Source organism: Chamaea fasciata, unplaced genomic scaffold (assembly GCF_029207755.1).
Source record: "Chamaea fasciata isolate MVZ Bird 193981 ecotype frontalis unplaced genomic scaffold, bChaFas1.0.hap1 SCAF_2, whole genome shotgun sequence".
Classification (NCBI taxonomy): domain Eukaryota; kingdom Metazoa; phylum Chordata; class Aves; order Passeriformes; family Sylviidae; genus Chamaea; species Chamaea fasciata.
Genome location: NW_027094087.1, coordinates 104,990,562 through 105,010,499, shown reverse-complemented (window position 1 = coordinate 105,010,499; position 19,938 = coordinate 104,990,562). Strand labels below are relative to the sequence as shown.

At 36.2% G+C, this 19,938-nt stretch overlaps 1 protein-coding gene across 2 annotated transcripts in view; it reads right to left on the bottom strand.

Annotated features, from left to right (window-relative positions):
* IL1RAPL1 (interleukin 1 receptor accessory protein like 1) overlaps nucleotides 1-19,938 on the bottom strand; it is a 678,979-nt gene that overhangs the window by 325,262 nt on the left and 333,779 nt on the right. The window contains exon 1 of one of the 2 annotated variants that reach the window (XM_066176971.1): nucleotides 5,965-6,048. The exons of the other annotated variant lie outside the window; for it this stretch is intronic. The gene's annotated coding sequence lies outside the window, so the exon portion shown is untranslated. Of the gene's footprint in view, nucleotides 1-5,964; nucleotides 6,049-19,938 lie in introns of those variants that run through there. 2 annotated transcript variants of the gene reach the window in all.

Below are 19,938 nucleotides of genomic sequence, written 5' to 3'. Positions count from 1 at the left end.
ATTTCCTTTCAGTGACCTTAATTTTTTCCTGTTCTGATGTTGCTGGAGGGGGTCAGCACAACAGATGAACTATAGCCCAGTTAACTTACAAAGATATTAGAAGATGTATTTGTCTAAAAAAGAGCAGAACTCACTCCACTGCAGCCAAGTATAGTAAAACTATCAGAAAGCATCAAATTAGTAAGTGCCTAAAACATTCATGAGAGAGTGGGCATTTCAATTTGACAAAAATATTTTAGAAATATAGTAAATTTTTTGCTGTTTGATTTCCAGTCATATAGGAAATATTCACCCTGACTAGAAAATGAATTAATTTATATAGTTTTCAATACACCTTTGACTTGGCTGCTTTCTATTGAAAATATTCTTTTGACTGTTTTTTTTTTTTTTTTTTTGACTCAGTTCATTTTTTGTTTCGTGGGTTTTTGTTATATATTTTGTTTTGGTTTTTGTTTCAGTTTTTTTGTTGTTGTTTTGTTTTGTTGTTGGCTGTGGTTTTTTTTTTTTTTTTTTTTTTTTTTTTTTGTTTTGTTTTGTTTTGTTTTGTTTTGGCTTGATTTTTTATTTAGCCACTGGTATCCAACATAGCACCATGACGTTAATAAATAATCTGCTAAGGAAAACTTTCGGTATAATATAATATTGTTCCTATTATCAAGAAAAAAAATCAACCACAAAGAAGGAGAAAAAATAGTTTTCAGAACTAATTCATAGTGTTATGTGACAGATATCCTGTTTCTACTGTGAAATATCCTGCAGATCTATTGTGGAAAGCATGTTTTAAAGACCATTAGAATATCAGATCCCATCAAGGCATTCGATGATGTAGAATTATTAACTTCTTTGTGAATCAAACCCTATTGAAAAGGTGGCTACATAATGTAATAGTAAAAGAATTAACCACGGTGAATAAAAGACATTGAAATTAAATTCTAGAATGTTAGACTCAAAAAAGTTACATAGTAAATATTAGGTAATGAAAAATCATCCAAAAGTAAACAAGGAACTGGAGATTTCATAAGTTATCATTTTGACCTATTTTTGGAGTTGCCGACAGCTGTTTAGGTTTTAATTTAATCTGCATATAAATGCATTATTCTATCTTTTACTAGAAAAATCATAAGAAACATTTCACTAAAATGAACATGTAGAGATACTGGAGGTTAATGAAAATAACCTTTCACAGGAGAATATGTGATATATACTTGAATATTAAATAAAATGAATAATGCACAAAAATTAAATTAATCAAATTTATCACAATAAAACTATTCCTAAACACTCTTGTGCAGTGCACCTACTAGGTACAGACTTTGAAAGAATTTTAAAACACACACTTTTTCTCTTCCTTTATAAATAATCCAAAAGTTTTAATGGTAAAACAGGGCCAAATCTTCTGAGTCAATCTTTCTTGTTGTCTATCAGATCTATCAAAGGAGGAAATAAAGATTCTTATATTGATTCTCACGTTAAGAACTTTTTTTTTTCTGAAACTCCTGCTGGAAATAGTTTCTGAACAATCAAAGGTGGAGACTATGAAGCAATCTTGTATTTCACAGCCCATATTTAATTTATACCTTAAATTTATCAGTGGTCAGTTTATATTTGCTCTTCTTTGTGCAAGTGTACTTAATTTATTCTCTCTTATTTGTGACTAGCAATTTGGGAAAGCCCTACAGCCAAGTTATCGTCATCTCTTATGCTAATCTAAAATGAAGAGGGGAGAAAAAACAATTTGACTCATCAATGTGTTCCTTGATCACAGTAGTACAAGGAACACTCCCCAGTGAACATGTGGAATATTACTAGTAGTACTAAGAAACCTCTTTGTAGCAACAAATTATACCAACAAAAAATGTTTTATTTTTTGAAGATGCATTAAAAATATTGGAACCAGAGCACTGCAAAGGCAGAATTACAAAACAGCAGCACTGAAAATAATTGCTTCAGCTCCTGATGCTACAAGTTGCCCCCAGATGGATCTAGCATTGTCAAAAGAAAAATGCAAATTTATTAATTTTAATAAAAGCTTAAAGTAAACTTTATCAATATCTTTATCAATATTCAATATGATCACATCAGATTATAGACAGTTATTTCCTTAAGGTTTTCTATAATTTGATTAAAACACGTATGTGCTGCCTGGCAGAATCCAAGATCACTTCAAGAGAACCATTACATTCACTTTTCATTACCAATTTCATCATTATGATTTCTTGTTGGCATTTTACGTCTCTTGCCAAAGTACACACAAAAGTAGTGAATCTCCATACAACAATATCAAAGATTGGAGAGATGCTGTTGTAAGAAAGAAACAAAAAATAAGCATTCTATTTTCTTCATTTTATCACAAGATGGTTATTAAGAATGATTTAACTTGTACATTGTAAAAAAATACGGAAGATTGAGATTTTGGGTGCTGTCTACTCAGACTGTCTACTTTAGGTATCTAATTTGAGTTCCCAATAGAAACTCGGTTTCCTGACTACTCAACAGAGAAAGGTTAGCAAGGTGGCAAACTGGAATGTGGAAATCAAATAGTTAAAATCAGGTGATGACTAAACTGCCTACGTTTGCCGATGGAGTCCTTGAGCACTGGATCGTGGGAGGAGAGACCTCACCACGGGGTTGCAGCAGCAGCTCCTGCCCTTCCTGTCCTCTGCATCCCTGCTGATGGGACAGGTTATCTCCCTGAGCAGAAGCTAATGAATAAAGACAGGTTACAGCACAAGAGATGAACTGAAACCAAGATTGTTGCCAGTTTATCCAATGACATGAGATCATGAACTGTGACGGGTCCCATAACAGAGGTGGGAAAAACAAAGGAATGTTTTACTCTGTAGCCACAGAGAAGAACCCCTGCAATTTCTAAGACAGAAGATCAACACTTGTACAGCAGAGCACATACCCATGTTTGCTAGAGGACTTCTTACTAGAAGGACACAGCAATGCCCAGTTTGCCAGTGAAAGAAAATCAAATCTCCATACCTCAGCTTTTTAGCTTTGTAGTCCATACGTAGTCACTAAAAATATCCTTTGTTCCCCCTTTCCCCACACCCCTGACAAGTGCAGGGCTAGAGAGGAAGAGATAAAACCAAGGTAGCACTGTTTCTGAGCACCACTGGCTAAGCATATTTCCCCTCTTTTTGGCAAAACACAAAATGACTCCCCCTTCCCACCTCCAGACAGTGAGACACCAAAAATCAGCTCTCAGCAGCTGTAAAGCAGGAGCCAAGCAAGCCAGCCTATGTGAAGAAATCACACAACTGAACAAACCCACAGGCTGAAATCAACGCTCAGCACTTCACAGATATTCTGCTCAAAAGCATTTCAAAATATACACACAGATACATTATAGCAGATCGGTTTCACCCAGTGAGAAACAAATTAACATCTGTCTAGAAAATGATGCTCTGTTGTACACTTTGTCTTTGCTCTGCAACTCCCCCTCCAGTTTTCATTCAATTTTAATTCCTGCTCAATTCTGTTTTTCTGAAGAGTGAACAACTAGGGGATTGCAACTCTGAACTGCATGTTTTCTAGCTAGTGAAAAATGTATGTGTTCTAGTAGGTGTTCTTGCCAAGACAAAATGTAAAAACATAGTGATTTTCATTATTAAGCCTGCTTTGTCAGAGATGGGATTTTCAGAGTGCCTGAATTCAGTAGTAATATCTGTTATAAGAGGTTAGGTAGGCAAGTGCTAATTAAACTGTTGGGCAACAGCCACTTTATCACTGCTAAACAAGAAATACCTGAACAGATGTGTCTCAAACAAAGGCAGGAGATGCTACTTTAAATAATTGTGTGGTTCTTCAGTTCACCAAACCTTTCAGGTGATAGAGTCTGAAGCTTACAAAGATAATGGATTTTGTCTTTTGGTTTCGGAAAAAATTAAGAAAAGAGCTGAACTTTACTAAAAAAGAAGCCACAAAACATACTCTAAGTGGCATAAAAACTGCAACACAACATATGTACAACACAACATATGCGTGTTTCCTATTAATTCTGTAAGTTTCTGCAAGGTAATTACAATACCTTCCCCCTTTCCCTTGCAGGAAAAGTTTATCTTTCACACACTTGTAGATAAATATAATATAAATAGAGACTGATGATGTTATGTGCTAATTTTGGTTAATAGTAATGGTAGTAGTAGAGATTAACAGTAGTAGTAGTAGTAGTAGTAATAGTAATAATTTTATTTAATTTTTTTTAAGATTAACTATAGGATGGCAAAAGCAAAAAATCACAGTTTAACAGACATAGAAACTATCTCACTGTCTCTCACTAACCATTTTCCAGGGGGTCATTTGGTCAAACACATTCAGAAACTAAATTCTGATTAAAGTGAGTGAAGCATTATAGGCAGTTTCCTTTTACCCATTGTGAAAATCAGAAATGGAATTTCACCACTGTGATCAAGTCTTTTAAAGGCCATTACAATTTTCAGCTGGATGTTCACTTTGATAGCTAGACCTGTTCAGCACTTTTTTCATGCTTTTTACAAATGTGATGCAGGACTTGTATTGAAGAAAAGGAGTATTTCAAATGTGTGCATTTTTCTCAAAGTTGTTATGCATATTTTTAAAGAGAAGTCACTGCAGCATCATTAGTTTATAATTAGTTCATTAGTTTTCAATCAAAGGCATAACTAGAAATAAATAAAATCTTTATCAGCATTGATGTTTACTTTTTTGCACAGCAGAAATAGCCATGTCCATACATATTTTGGCATAAAATTAATTCTTCCTGTTGGTCACCTGCAGGCATGCAGTTCAGGGGCCATCACATGTACTGTTGATTAAGAACAAAATACTTGTAGCAGCATTTACAAAGCAAAGCACTCCAACATATGTGATTATTGCAATATTAATTAACAATATTAATAATTAAATATTAAAAACAGCAAGATAATAAATGTATGGCAAATTAAGCATCACAAAAGAGTGATAATACCAAAGCATATTTCCTCTCCTTTGACAGAATGCTGGAATTTTACAGGTGTGGTGTTTTAAGTGAGTTGATGAAAAAAACTCAAAATCTCATAACTTTTCCTTATTACCTACACTTAGCACACAGTTGTGCCTTCTGAGTGTTCAGAAGTCCCTTAAGTGAGAATTCCTCACTCTTCAGTTTAAACACCTTTTTATGTAAAGATAAGTGACCACTTATAGCTCAAGGTACTTACTTGGCTATTAAACAAAAAAAAAAAAAACAAAACAGTGCAGGTAAACAAGCTTTTATATGTATTCAGTTAAAATCTGTATTTCTCTGTGTTTTACACAGCAATGACTAGCTAATTTTTCATAATTTCAGATTAAAAGTTGTCAAAAATATGCTTTTTCCCTTCCTGATGTGTCTAGAAAAAGCACTACCTCTCTCCTGCTAAATCATTCAAAATCTCTTAACAGAATATTTAGTGCTCTTAAAAAAAAAAAAAAAAACACACCAAAACCAAAAAACAACAATAACAAAAAACCACACAAAACCCCCCAAAAACAAACAAACAAAAAACCAAAAAACCAAAAAACCAAAACCAAACCAAAACAAAACAAAAAAACCACCAGAAAACATGCAGGTGTGCAAGATGAAGCTCTGTTTTATTTATATGCATTATAGGAATTCATTCAAAGTGCCACTTCTCTCACAGATCAGATCAAGTACTGCAGATACATATGTCAGGATTTTCAAGGGGCAGTAAGAAAGTGTCTATAGAGATAAGGTCAATTAATGTTTTAAACCCCCCAGCATTGATTCATAAATCCAGTAAAACAAATCAGAGAAACATCTTTTTCTTGAAATAATTCTGATCATGCTTTTTTCCTCTACATAGTAAAAAGACATTTTAGATATTGGATGAGGCACTGTGCCACGACCATATTCATGTAAGGAATAAAAAAATCAGTCTACTCCCACTATTTCCCTGTCTGACCATCCAGGTGCCATTCTGGCAGCCATTCTCTCACCCCCTTGTCGCTGTATCAGATACACAAAGGACGAGGCAGGCAGCAGCAGGTCAGGCAGGAAAGCTCTATTTTAATATTTCTGACTCCATTTATAAACAGTTTTTACAGAAGGCAAAAGATTGGCTATACAAGTTGCCACCTCTTCGACCTTGTAGGTGAACATCACCATCAATCACATTTCTCCTCCCAGAGGAGAAATATGTAAACAAAGTAGATAATTCTAAATATATACATAGTTTACATGAAACTGCGTGAGAATCTCCACTATGAAAATGCAAACACTGAGAAGACAAGAAAACTTAAGGGTGACACCCCCCGACCAGGGACTCTTCACAGCTACACTCCCAGTCAGAGAAGGTTTCCTTACCAGCTCGACCCCAGTTTTCCCATATCAGAGTCTCAGACACCTCAGTCCTTAAAATAATTTCATCATGGTGCAGGACCAACATGACAGCTCAGGCTGGGTGCCTCTGAGGAGGGACCTTGAACAAAGGAAACCTCAGGATTCCACGCCCTCACAGGCTAAATGCTGGCAAGTCTGGGGGTCAGTGGCTCCTGCTGGGTCTCTGAGTGTCACTCACCTGGCTGGGCCACAGGTCCTGGGCCATTTGTTATGCCAAGAGTCACCACTCCTTCCCAGCCTCTTTCCTCCTGCTCCTGTCCCCCATAGGTCAGCCTGCTGCTCACCCTGCAGCTGCACTCTGAGTTGCCTGCGCTGAATATATTCATTGACACCACTTCAACTGTACTATGCTGGCAGGTAAAGTTCAAGAGACATTAAAAAATACTTGGTTTTCAGTTTTATTTTTCTTTCCAAATTCCTTTTGATGCACTTCAAAGTGTATTTTTCCTTACTGAGTTCTGTTCTTAGTTATATACATTTTTATTAATGTTTATAGTCTATCCTTGCCGCTTTTGGGGTACTGCTAAGGCCCTCTCAAGGGAGAGCTGAACCTGACAAGGAAAAATCATAGATCATAGAATCTTTAAAGGTTGGGAAAACCTCCATGATCATGGAGCCCAAACCTTGACCAATCAACTAGACTCTGTAAACCTTGTAAATTAGGCCACAGCAGTAAGTGCCACATTGAGTCATTTCTTGAACTCCTCCAGCGGCAGTGACTCCATTACTTTCGTGGGCAGTCCATTCCAATGCTTAACTCCCTTTCAGGGAAGGAATTCTTCCTCATGTCCAGCCTGAACCTCACCTGGTGCAGCTTGAGGCCATTTTGTCTTGTCCTGTCTCTAGGTCCCTGCGAGGAAAGGCTGATTCCTGTCTTTGCTATAACCTCCTTTCAGGCAGAGGGCAACGAGGTCTGCCCTGAGCCTTTCTCCGGACTGAACGCCCAGCTCCCTCAGCTGCTCCTCACAGGACTGACTCTCCAGACCCTTGCCCAGCTCTTCTGCCCTTCTCTGGACTCGCTCCAGCCCCTCCATGCCTTTCTTGGAGTGACAGGCCCAAAACTGGACACAGGATTTGAGGTGTGGCCTCACCAGTGCCCAGTACAGGAGCAGTCCCTGCCCTGGTCCTGCTGCCACACTATTGCTGATCCAGGCCAGGTGCCATTGGCCTTCCTGGCCCCCTGGGCACGTGCTGGATCAAGAAGAGGAAGAGAAGGATGCACAGCTATCAGCAAGTGCCACTTTATGCTACCTGCCACAGACATGGCAGGTCTTCTCTGGGTATTACAAGCTTGATTCTAAAATACATGCACACAAGTTCATGTGAAAGAATTTGATGACTAAAATTAATAAGACATCCCGCATGCTGACGGTTCTTCAGGTGTCAAATGTGAGCAAAACTGAGACCAAACAGACTCTTTTCAACTTCTATTTCTTTTCTGTTTTTTCACATTCCCTTCAACCATTTCAAGCAGGTAAGAAGCTGTGAGGCAGATTTTATATGGCAAAGCACACGAAGGCAGGGACAGGGTTTTGGTATTTGCAGTTTTAATGTGCTAGGCAGAAGCTAATCTTCCTTGGCTTACAGAAACCCACAGTGAGATTAGTGTGCCTTCCCAAGTGCCAGTGAGAAGTCCCATTTTCTGAAGCTTTTGACGGAGTAGGTAGAAATGAGCTAGCTTCTTGCAGCATAGAGGCTCTCAAAATCTTTCAATGCCTTAGACATCAGTAATTATTTAGTCAGGAAGCATACAGAGGAATTAATCCCTACCTGAGAACCATTTGTTGTTGCGGCAATAAAACTCCTTATATCAGCATGAGTCGTCCATACTTTCATAATAGAGTTCTTTTTTTCCATCTAAGCTTCATGTAATTACATATTCAGAAAAATTCAGTGCAGCAGACTTCAGATTTACCTATCACATATCTTACAGGCCTCATTAGGGAAAAAAAGGAATTGTGTAAGAAAACCAATTCATCTTATGCTTTCAAACACATTAAACTTGCAGGTGAAAGAATTTTGTATCATTTTACTCTGGCATATTCACTGTGTCCATATAAGCATAAGTGTAAGTATATGCATGATTGAGCTTAAAGAGTGTTATGGATGCTTCTAATATGGTAACAACAAACATTAGAGCTAGAAGAGTTGTTCTATTTTCTTCTATTTACTTCCTCATTTCAAAGCAGGCCTCCTTTCCCCCTTGTTCAAAAATGAAGAAAAACACTTGCCAGAAAAACAAACAAAGCCATCCATAGACAAAAAAAAAAAAAAATTTAAAAAAAAAAATCAAACCCTGGTCTGTGACTCAAGAAAAAAACAGACAAGCAAACAAACCCCGCAATTAAATAATAATAAAAAAACAAAAACAATTTAAAAACAAACAAACAAATAAAAAACAACTTTAAAAATCCACAAAAATAACCAAGCAACCAACAGCCCCCCTAAAAAAAAAAAAAAAAAAAAAAAAGAAGAACAAAAGCAAAAGACCCTCACAAAATCAACCCAAGATCATTAAATGGAAAGCACCAAGTCCATACATAACTTTTACTTTCTTGATGCTGTTTCATACACATATATTGGGTTAATTACTTTTTCATCCTCCTATTTTATTTAAACCATGATCCATTTTTTACTATTCATTTTAACCTAAGTCGTGAAAAATCCACAGGATTTTCATGAAGTATAAGAAAACATGGTTGAAAAAAACAAAACAAGTTCATTGAATTTGAAGCAATTGATTGATCCAATTTGTCCAAGCTGCTTTTGTCAGATATATTACAGAGGTATCAGCATCAACACTACAGTTAATGCTGTATTTAAATGAGCACTTAAACCAGGATTAAAATTCTCCCATTTCATCCTTCAGTGATTAAAATTAGACTCCAAATGATGTAGCAACTCTTCAAAAGATAAGTACGTACCAGGCAAATTACAGATGAACATTTGAAAATAATGCCTTATTAAACATTTTCCCCAGGAGCCGTAATGTGCTGGCATCACCTTAATATCAGAAATGTAGAAATGTTTCAGAAATTTACCCTAATCTTAGACACTTTCAAATTCAAAATCCTTTTAACATAAGCATTTACACATTGTTATTAGCCTTGTTTCTCCATTTTTCCTATAAGTCAAACAAGATCAGGTGCTGAATCTTTCAGCACTGTCTAGGCCATGTAAGCACTTCTGGGCTTTCTTTGCACTAGTGCCTGCTCAGCTCAATCGGTCTGACTATAATTTTTATTATAATCTTTCCTCAAATTGACTACAAAAAGAAAAAAAATCATGAGAACTCTTAGAAGTTCTTGGGTGTTCCCAACAATTTAATTTTTTACTGGAAAACATAGAAAATTCATACAATTCCTTAAGTCAAAAGAAAAAAAACAATAAATTCATAATAGGCTGCTTTCAATTAAAAAAAAATAATAGTCATGCATTTTATGTTGCTTTTCTCAAGTACCTCTTCCTCTTACAGGTGAGGGATGTTCTGAGATGGTTACATGTGTGCACAGAAGGGCTGTGATGGCCCAGGGGGAGCTGCAGGCAGCCAAAAGAAACCAGAGCAATTGCAGTTCACCTCAGCCACTGGGTCATATATTTCCCTGGAAACAGCTACCACAATATCTTGAAAATCAGTTCTGACACATTTAAAGAAACGAACCAATGCAGTATTTCATAATAATACTTAAATCTTTTAGCTTGTAACAGAGTTTTTCAGAGGATGGTATTGTGGTCAAGAAAAGAAAGAACACGGGATAAAAGCCAAGTTTTTATATTAACAACATCCTCATAAATTAGAGGCATTGAATAAATCTTTTTGAATAACTTCAGGAAATATGTGAAGTACTGGTAAATTAGCTACAAATAACAGAAGGTATTTTCTAAAATCTTTTTGTGTACTGTAGTAGAAGGGCTTTTTCCTTCAGAAGGAACTTATTAGTTTTATCAACTTACTGTGAAGCACATTTTAATGTGATTATAGTTTGAATTTATGGATACCAAGATCCTAAAAATGACACAAATGTGGTATTGGATTTGTACTGTCCTTTATGTTGAAGCCCTATGGTGTTTGCCAAAAATATTAAAAAATTATATCAAAGCAATATATTCTTTCAGAATCTTATCTAATTGAGTTACCAATGGCTCCTTGAATATAAATCCTAGGTGCAGTTATACTGTGCCAACTGTCATTTTAAACACCTTAGTTTCTTTTACAACTCACCATGTCTATATTATTTTTGAAACCTCAACAAGTTTTTGTCTGGGTGTTGTGCAAGATTGCATTACAAAACCTTCACAATGGAATTTTACTGTCTAACATATGATTTTTTGTCACAGAATGTAGTATTTTTTTCCAGAATGCATTGCCTTGCATGCAAGCATTAAAGCAAATAAAAACTCTGTGACTTTTCTATTGTTCTTCTGTCATAAAATAAAATGTATTTAGTTTAGACAATCTTGTGAAAATTAGAAGTGGAATGCAAAAAAGCCCAACATAAATATTTGCAAGACCAAAGAGAGAAATGATGGGAAAGATGGCTGAAAAGAGCCATTGCAGGTCCTGAATCTTAGGTTCTGAATCTCTAAGAATTCCAGTTATTTAAAAGTCATTACGTGGCTAATGGCTTTGCTGGGCAAGCCCATCAACAAGACTGAAAAGCTAATTGGTAAATACCTGATTGTTGTCAGATCCAGCTTTTTGTTTGCATGCCAAGTCACAAATTCAGCTTTGGACTTCTCACAGTGGTCTCATTCATGGCTTCCCCTAGAAAAATTGCTCTGGAGCAAAATAGCATAAGCTGAAAGACAGTTAATTTTATTCACTTTATTTCATTTGCATTTGATTTGCGACCTGCAGAGGTACTTGGATCATCTCTTTCTCTGAGATAAAGTTCTCTGAGCACAATTTAATTGGAAATCTTGCCGTGTCATTCCTTCCAAGGGTTTTTGAATTTTGCACCCAAATAAGGATGTACTTGACTCAAACAGTACTATAAGGTGTATTTCCTCAAAGTGTACTTCCTCTTGCTGTTCCACAACAGGGAAGCCAGACAGTTCTCTGATGAGTCATTCATGAAACTTTCCAGTTGTCCCAGTCTTCCCCCCAACCCATTCAAGTGCCACTGATTTTGAGCATAGCAGAAAAAACCTCCATCTGAAATATGATCAGGAATTAGACACACATGATTACTAAAGCACTTAGTCATTAAAAAAAAAAAATAAAGGAAAAAAAAAGTTTTGGTTTATTTTGCTGTTTTCAGGAAATCCTGCTGCCAAAAATCAAATGACACAGCTGGAAATCATAATGCTCCATAGAGATGGTAGGCTTTTCTCTATTTTATTCATTTCATTTAGAGAGAAGTAAATGTGGAGGCTGCTCTGCTTTCTAAAAATAGATATACCTGCAAAACAAATTAATTTTACATTTGCATTTTATAGCCTCTTCACTTTCCCTCAAAACATATCAATTCAAGAAAAGTGACAAACTATTATTCATTTTTTCAAAGACACCAAATATGCAATGCATATTATCTAAAAGCCTCTATTTTACAGCTTTAAGTTTCTTCTTTGAAATGTTTTACATGAATACATGATAGAATTGTCATCTTATTTTGGAGTTTGTGATATAAACAAGGTCAGTGTATAACTCAGAGCACAAAAACCTTTTCTGATTCTGAAAAAATTGAGTTTTAGTGCCACACTATAAAGTTAATTGGGCCACTGGGAAAAGATATTTTAGGTAAGTAGCTACAGTGGATATTTCTTTGCCACCCTGTAGAGATATTTTTCTCTGAATTCATCAGTTTACTTGCATTTTCTCTAAGAGAGCAATTTAAATTATGGATAAAGCTTCTCTCTATCCTATTTTATACTAATATCAATACACCATGCAATATTCGGCAAAATGCTCTTGCTGGAAAATGAAGTTCATTGTAAAAGGTTGCTAACAAGGAGTTTTGCAGGCCTGTTTCTTCTTTTCTGGACATTCTCCCCTTAGCACTGATCACTTGAATTTTGTTTTCACTATTCTGGACAGGATAACTGCTATAGACTCCTGACTTTAAGTGCTTTGCAGTGCAACCAGATTAAGTAAGTCCAGAGCAATTGCTCCTCGTTATTGCTTCCAATAATAATAGTGTTCCACTTGAGGAAGAATGACTGATTGTTGGTCAGGTCTTTTGGTAAAGATGCAAACCTTGGAAGAATTAATTCAAGCTAAGACAGGTGATAGAATCCTTATAGGGGTGATTTATCCTTGGATAACGGTATATGGTATTTTAGTCATTCTGTGATGGAATGACTGAAACAGTTGATGAGGAAAGACTGACTGATGTCATCTACCCAGACCTCTTCAAGACCTTTGACATGGTCCCACATGACATCCATATTTCTAAATTGGAGAGAAATGGATTTGAAGGATGGACTATTTATGCATAAGGAATTGGCTGGATGGGTGCAGCCAGAGAGTTGTGATCAATTTTTCTTTGTCCAGGTAGAGCCCAGTGACCAGTGCATTCCTTAAGGGCTCTGTCTTGGAATGGATGCTCTTTAATATCTTTATTAATGACACAGAGAATGAGATGGAGTGCACCCCCAGGAGTTGGGAGATGACACTAAGCTAAGCAGTTCAACTGACACAACAGAAGGACAGGATGCCACCCAGAGAGACCTGAACAAGCTCAACAAGTGGGCCCAGGTCACTTACATGAGGTTCAACAAGGCCAAGTGCTGCATCTGAGTGGGGACAATCCCAGACATGAGTACAGACTGGGAGAACAACTCACTGAGAGCCCCTGTGCAGAGGGACTTGGGGTTCTAGTGGACAAGAAGCTGGACATGAGCCAACAGTGAATGACCACAGCCAAGAAAGACAATTGTGTCCTGGGCTGTATCCAAAAATACTTGGGCAGCAGATCAAGGGAGGGGATTTGCCCCTCTACTCTCCTCTGGTGAGACCTTTCCTGGAGCACTGTCTGCAGCTCTGGGGTGCTCATCTTAGGAAGGGCATGGTCCTTTTGGAGCAGGTCCAAGATAGACCACAAAGATGAACAGAGGACTGGAGCACCTTTCCTAGGGAGATGGGCTGAGGGAGTTGGGATAGTTCAGCCTTGAGAAGAGAACACTCCAGGCAGACCTCACAACAACCTTTCATTTGGGGCTTAAAAAAGAGCTGGAGAGAGACATTTTTACATGGGCATGTGATGACAGCACAAGTGGGAATGGCTTTAAACTGAAAGAGAAGACATATGAGTTAGATGTGAGGAGGAAAATCTTTACTCAGGAGGTGGTGAGGAACTGGAACAGGTTGCCCAGAGAAGTCCATGCATCATCCCTGGAAGTGTTCTAGGCATGTAGGATGGAACCCTGAGAAATTTGGTGGAGTGGAAGATGCCACTGCCCACAGCAGAGGGCTGGAACTAGGTGGTGTTTGAAGGCTCCTTTGGTTCCAGACAATGATTCATTCTCTCATTCAATGACTCTTACGACTAGTATTAAAGTTTACAGTGATGAAATCATAAGGTAACTCTAATACTGTGATGCACAGTTAAAACCAGAAATGCTAGCTTAGGCTGGGGGCATGTAGTCAATCTTTAAAATTCCTTTCAATCTACCTTCTGATCTGACCTTAGCCTTTGCTTACTTGCTTAACTTATCAGCCTCCATAGGTAATTAAATTCTTGAAGAATGAAAAGAAGTACAAGATTTATGTTTTTAGTAAAGTAGGAGATGGAAATGAGGATTGACTCAAAATTACTTTTATTTCCAAAGCACTGCCATACCTTTTTGTTGAAAGCCCACATTTGGGCAGAGTACACAATTTGTACCAATACAAGTACATATTATGCAGGAAGCATTTCTGATGCTAATTGTTTCCATTAGATTTTTCAATTATAATGTTGGTATAACAATATGAGGTACAATCTGGATAAAAAGAATGACTGCAAGAGTGAATAGTAGGTTACATTAAAATACACTTCCAGCTGGCAATGTTTTGCTTTAAGTAACTCCTTGAAAATACAATGCAAATTAAAGGCCAGCTTGTGTAATAGAACTTGATACCAGTTAATTGATAATTTTTAATACAAAAAATTCCAGTCTATGAGAGCAAACATTTACTTTTAGGCAAACATTTTCATGCATCTTCATAGCCATAAAAATTAGACAGGAAAACAAAACATATTCATAAAGATTTAATCTACATTCCATTGTCTACATGTATCTGGGAAAAAACCAACTTATTCTATATATAGGACAATGCTTTTAATATGTCTTTACAGATAAGAACAGTTTCTTAACATTTTTCCAGATGTTATTCCCCACTTCACACAAATGACATCTTTAAATATTAAGACTGAACTATCAGGCAGTGAAGGTCTAGCTGTGTTGCTAGAATCATGATGCATGATAGGCTGCAAACATCTGCACAAGCAACATTTATTCTGTACTTTTGAACTGCTCTCTGCATTATAATCATTAATATATCTTCCTATCTCTCAGCTGTTTTAGCAACACCAACCTCTCTGCATGGTTTCAGAAGCATCCCATTACCAAGCTATCTGGCTTTTTCTCCTCCAAATGTTGATTTTTTCCCCCACCAGCTTACACTGTTGTGAGATCTAGGACAGGCATTACTCAGTCCTAAGCCTGAAAAAAACTGAGGATCTTTGGATACTGCTGAGTCAGAAAGGGTTTTTTTATGCCACAGGAAGGCAGTAAATGACAGCTTCATAATAGAATTCACTACAGGAGGTAAACACAAGGTAGAGGAGTTATTTCATGCTAGGTATGCTAGTTTGCTAATTTTGATTATATAATGTTATTGAGACATAAAGAAAGAAACTCAAAGGTGAAAAAAATCTTTTCAAGATTATCGGAAAATATATTTGTAGAACTAATTATCTACATTCACATAAGGAAAATTCACCATTAGTCCCTTGCTGTGAGACAATACAAAATTAAATCAGGAAGCTCAAGGTTTGGGCAGAGAATAAAAAATTCACGTTTTATGTTAGATGGTAAGTACAATGAATAGCAGAGACTCTTTTGATCTTATTACCTTCAGAAGGATGTCACTGGTGTCACTCAGTATAGTCCAACTACTACAAACTTGCATTGCAGCCCTTTGGAAATTCGGCCCTTCATTAACAGTGAAAAATGTTCTCTTGTAGCTTTCTTTCAATTTATTCCCTGGAATTTTTAAGGTATTTAGGGCTGGGATAGTGCCTTTCTGGGCATGTATACACAGTGCTGACCACTGCCACATTATGGCCTGTAGCAGACACCATTGTGATCCTATGATTATGAGTTATCACTCTCCTTTCATCCATGAACAGTCTTAAAAAATAACTTAAAATTTTTATTGCTTTTGATATATATATATATTTTATTATGAAAAATATGAGAAGACACTTTTAACTTGGTAACAGTCTCTTGAGATTTAAAAAAGAGGTAAAACCTCAAAAGGCACAATTAAATGCTGTTTTATGAGAAGAGCACAGGTGGAGGATAATGAAGAACAGAACACTCCTTTTATATCTCTGTCAAACCTGAGAATTTTTTTAATAATTATTTAGGGAACAAGACGAGAACCATTACTAAACCTAGGATGAAATGCCTGTTAAATGATATTTCTGTGAAAACAAAGCCTAGGTTAAAAATATAGTATTGAGAAATGTTGTATAACATGAAATTTTTTTAAAAAATCAATCTTATTTTCACAGTCCTTAATTCCAGTAATGTAAGAAATCAGTCTACAGCTCTCAATAGGATTGGCAAATTTTATCAAGGACTGGTTTGCAACTGAAAAATAATGTTGGTTAAGGGCCTCCTTAATACTCTCTTATTACCCACAAAGATGACCGATTTCTGCAAGTCAAGCTGTACATAATCTGTGCTGTGTCAGAAACCAGACTCATGCACTCACACTGTGCCACATAAGTAACCAAGATTAATTATAATAGCAATCCTGGAAATACCCCTACTTATTAGTATTTCAGTTTCTCCCTAGATTTGCCTTAAAGGGAGTGAAAAAAACCCCCACATTAGTTCTTGATTTTTACTGTGATTTTATTATGATTTTGCTGTTCCTTTCCATTATCAAGAGCACCAGTGCTGTAAAAAATTCTGCTTATCACAGTATATAGTTCTGTAATCTCTGACCTGTTTGTGTTCTGAGCCCAGAAAAGTCCCATAACCTTCGGCAGTAATTCTGAATTTACTTTCACTGGGTATGACTGGGATAGACCTTTCTGTCAGCCTCTGACAGATTGCTCAGTCACAATTTTAACTTGAACAATAAATGGTGTTTTTTTAAAAAAAAAGTTTTTGTTTAGCTCATGTACTCAGCAAGTTGTTGGGGTTTGGTTTGGCTTTTTTTGTTTGTTTATTTTCTTTTTCCTTCCCCTCCAAAACAGATAAAGTCTGGAAAATGTTATCTGTAAAGTCTGTCAACCTTATTGATATATATATAACACTATTAACTTGCCTTCACTCTCATATCTCCTATCAACCAGACTTGTTAACCTTTTCTTGGCTCTCCTTATATCTTGGGGGCTTTTTTCATTAATGTCCTGCTTTCATATTTTTGGACTTTCAATCTTGTGGGTATGACCATCTCTCTACGTACATGTTCATGCCATTGTCACCTGCAACTGTGCATGTTATAAATATCAGTATAAATATCAAAGTGTAAGAGAAATATTTAAACTGTTTTTAACAACTTTGTCTCTCCCTTTTTTTTATTTTTCTATTTTTCTATCCAAATTCAGTAAAACTGATGGTTTATAAACTATTTAGGTTATGAGCTTTATCACAAACTAGCAGTTGTTTACAAGTATCATGGAAAACACTAATAAAATAAATGTAATTAGCAACTTTCTAGGAAATTAATTTTAATTTCCTGAAAAGGGGAATCTTTCTTGCTTCTCCCTATATTTTTTCAAGAACTTTCTCAGTTTCCAGATAGTGTCAAAAACTTACTAAATCTTTCTTCTGTAGCTTGAAAGAGACACTGACTTGGGCTGAAATTTGACTGGATATTTTAAGGCAAGTTTGGAAGTGTCTCATCATTGCATTTGTAACTGGGTTGCTGATGCAAATCTAAGTATGCAAATCTAATCTGAAAGGCAAAACATTTGTCTGTCCAAAGTTAATTTTATCAGTACATAAATTAAGGTCAAAAGGAATCTGCCTTCCCTCCTCAAGTCTCAGACTGCCAGAGAACATAATATGTATGGTGCCTTCTCCAGCTGACTACAAACCATTACAAATCCCATATTTTTACCAGAATGTTAACCCTGCAAAACATAGTCACACAGGCCAGTAACTGCACTACAGTTCATGAAGTACTACAGTTAACCAGATTCCCAATTTTCCTTGTTACCAGAGGCTAAGAAGTAATTTTTCAATATTTTTTTTCTTTGTAACTTCTCAGAGACCCATTAGAGTCAATGCTCATTTCGCTTTCTATGTAAGAATTATATGTACTGGGGAAAAAAATTGGCAAGTTTGGGATTTTGAGATGTGGCCTGACTAGAAATTGTCACCTACTTGCAAAGGATCCTTCCCAAACAAAAAATCTTGTTGGGTTCACTCATTTCACATATTTTCCTTTTTCTTCCTGACCTGTACATCCTTATCCAGTTTACTTCACAATTATCTACTGCACTTATTTTTGCCTGAATTCAATTTCTCCCTTCCCTAAGCTGCCTTCACAAGGCAACAATAATTTTCTAATGTCACATACTATACTACCTCTTGTCTCAGCATTTTGGCTACAAGTTTCAAAATTAACACCCTGGGGAAAAAGAGACTGGAGATTGATGCAAAATATATGTGCAGTAGGACATACAGAAATACCTGTAGAGTCCACTTAAGGCCCATCTATCACTGTATCAAAATTTTATAAAAAATTCAGAAAGATAAAATTATTGCCTGTCATCGTCTTACATAAATCTTCATCTCCTGATAATGGATTTTAGTTACTGAATTTTTTCACATGGTCTAAACCTCAATAATTGAACTCTCCAAACAATATCCATAAACTAAATACCTGATCACTCTTTTAAAATAAAAATAGTTAAATTAAGTATCTGATGATAAAACTAGGGCTTTCTTTACCACAGTCGTGTGAAATCATGAGATACGTGCCTAGAAATTATCCAGATTAACCTCTTAGGCAGATTAGTCTGTGTAAGTGGTTACTTCTTAACATTAGTATAAGTGTGCTACAGGAAAGTGCCTCCACCACATTTAGATTCCTTGAATAAATTTCTTGCAGGCACACTGAAAAAAACCCCAAGAAGTCCTTATTCTCAAACATAGACTGCAAATGGGAGGACAACTTTTTATCTTTTAAAAAAAAATCATACAGAGTTCTAAAAAGCTGATAACTAGCAGTTGCGACATCATTTGTAGCAACCAAGAGGTTTCTTCATTGGAAACAGCAGAGGACTGAGTGTTATGTTCTCTGAGGAAAGACTAGAAAAATGAAATGCTTTGAGCAGAAAAGTGGGAAAAATATCTATTTCAGGTTTTAGGGGGCTCTTTTTTTTTTTTTTTTTCCTTTTCTCTTGAGGGAAAAAAAAAAAGGCATAGGAAACAATGTACCATTCTGCATGCATTGAGGTATTCAATGGGATGCTCATAAAAGAGCTGATAAAGAACAACTTGTCCTACGCAGCAAAATAAAAGAGCATAAATAGGCTCACACGATGAATCACAGCATCTGTGCAGGCCAAGCTATATAGAATTAAAAGGAGCTATTATAATATTCCATCTTGAATCTAGGGGGGAAAAAAAAGGAAGTGACCTAGGTCAGTCTCTTCCTAGGTGGATTAAATAGTTTTGTCCTTGAAAAAATGGAAAAAAATCAAGACATTGGAATTACTGACAGGTAAATATTTTTCAGATTTTTTTAACATGTGCAAAGAAGCATACTTGTTTCCCTCCATCTCTGTAACCCTGGATACTTGCAACTTTTACCTAGTCTTTTTAATATACTCACAGGAAACCTTTCAGCCTGCATTTTTCTGCATAACTTTAACCTTTTACCCTGTCCTGCCAGGAAAAAGCATGACTGCTATGAAGAAAATATGTAATATATATTTATATTTATTTAAAATGTCATTGCTTTTCTTCATCTACATTAGTCTGAGACAAAAATATATTCTTTCCTGCGGGGGAAAAAAATTCACAGGCATTTTTTTCTTTAAAGTAAAATCCATAAGTTCTGCTAGACTGTGTGATTGTCACAAGAAGATACCTAAGGAGGGCAAGCGGATCAGAAATTTGACTCAGAAATGAGATAGCATTTCTTAATTTCAAGCGCCAGTTTATAGCTCAAGCTCACCAGCTCACCATCTTTCCTTTTCTTGTAACAGAGCTCTTCTAATTCAAGTTCTTCAATGCTCAGAAGTCTCCACATGATGGCACCATAAATACCTGAAACTGTTTTTTCTTTTACTCTGAAACAAGGTGGAAGACCTGTGCCAGTGAGATGTTGACACCATTGCTACACTACACCTGTACTCCACAACAGTTTATCAGCTAATGGTTAGCTCCTATTAATA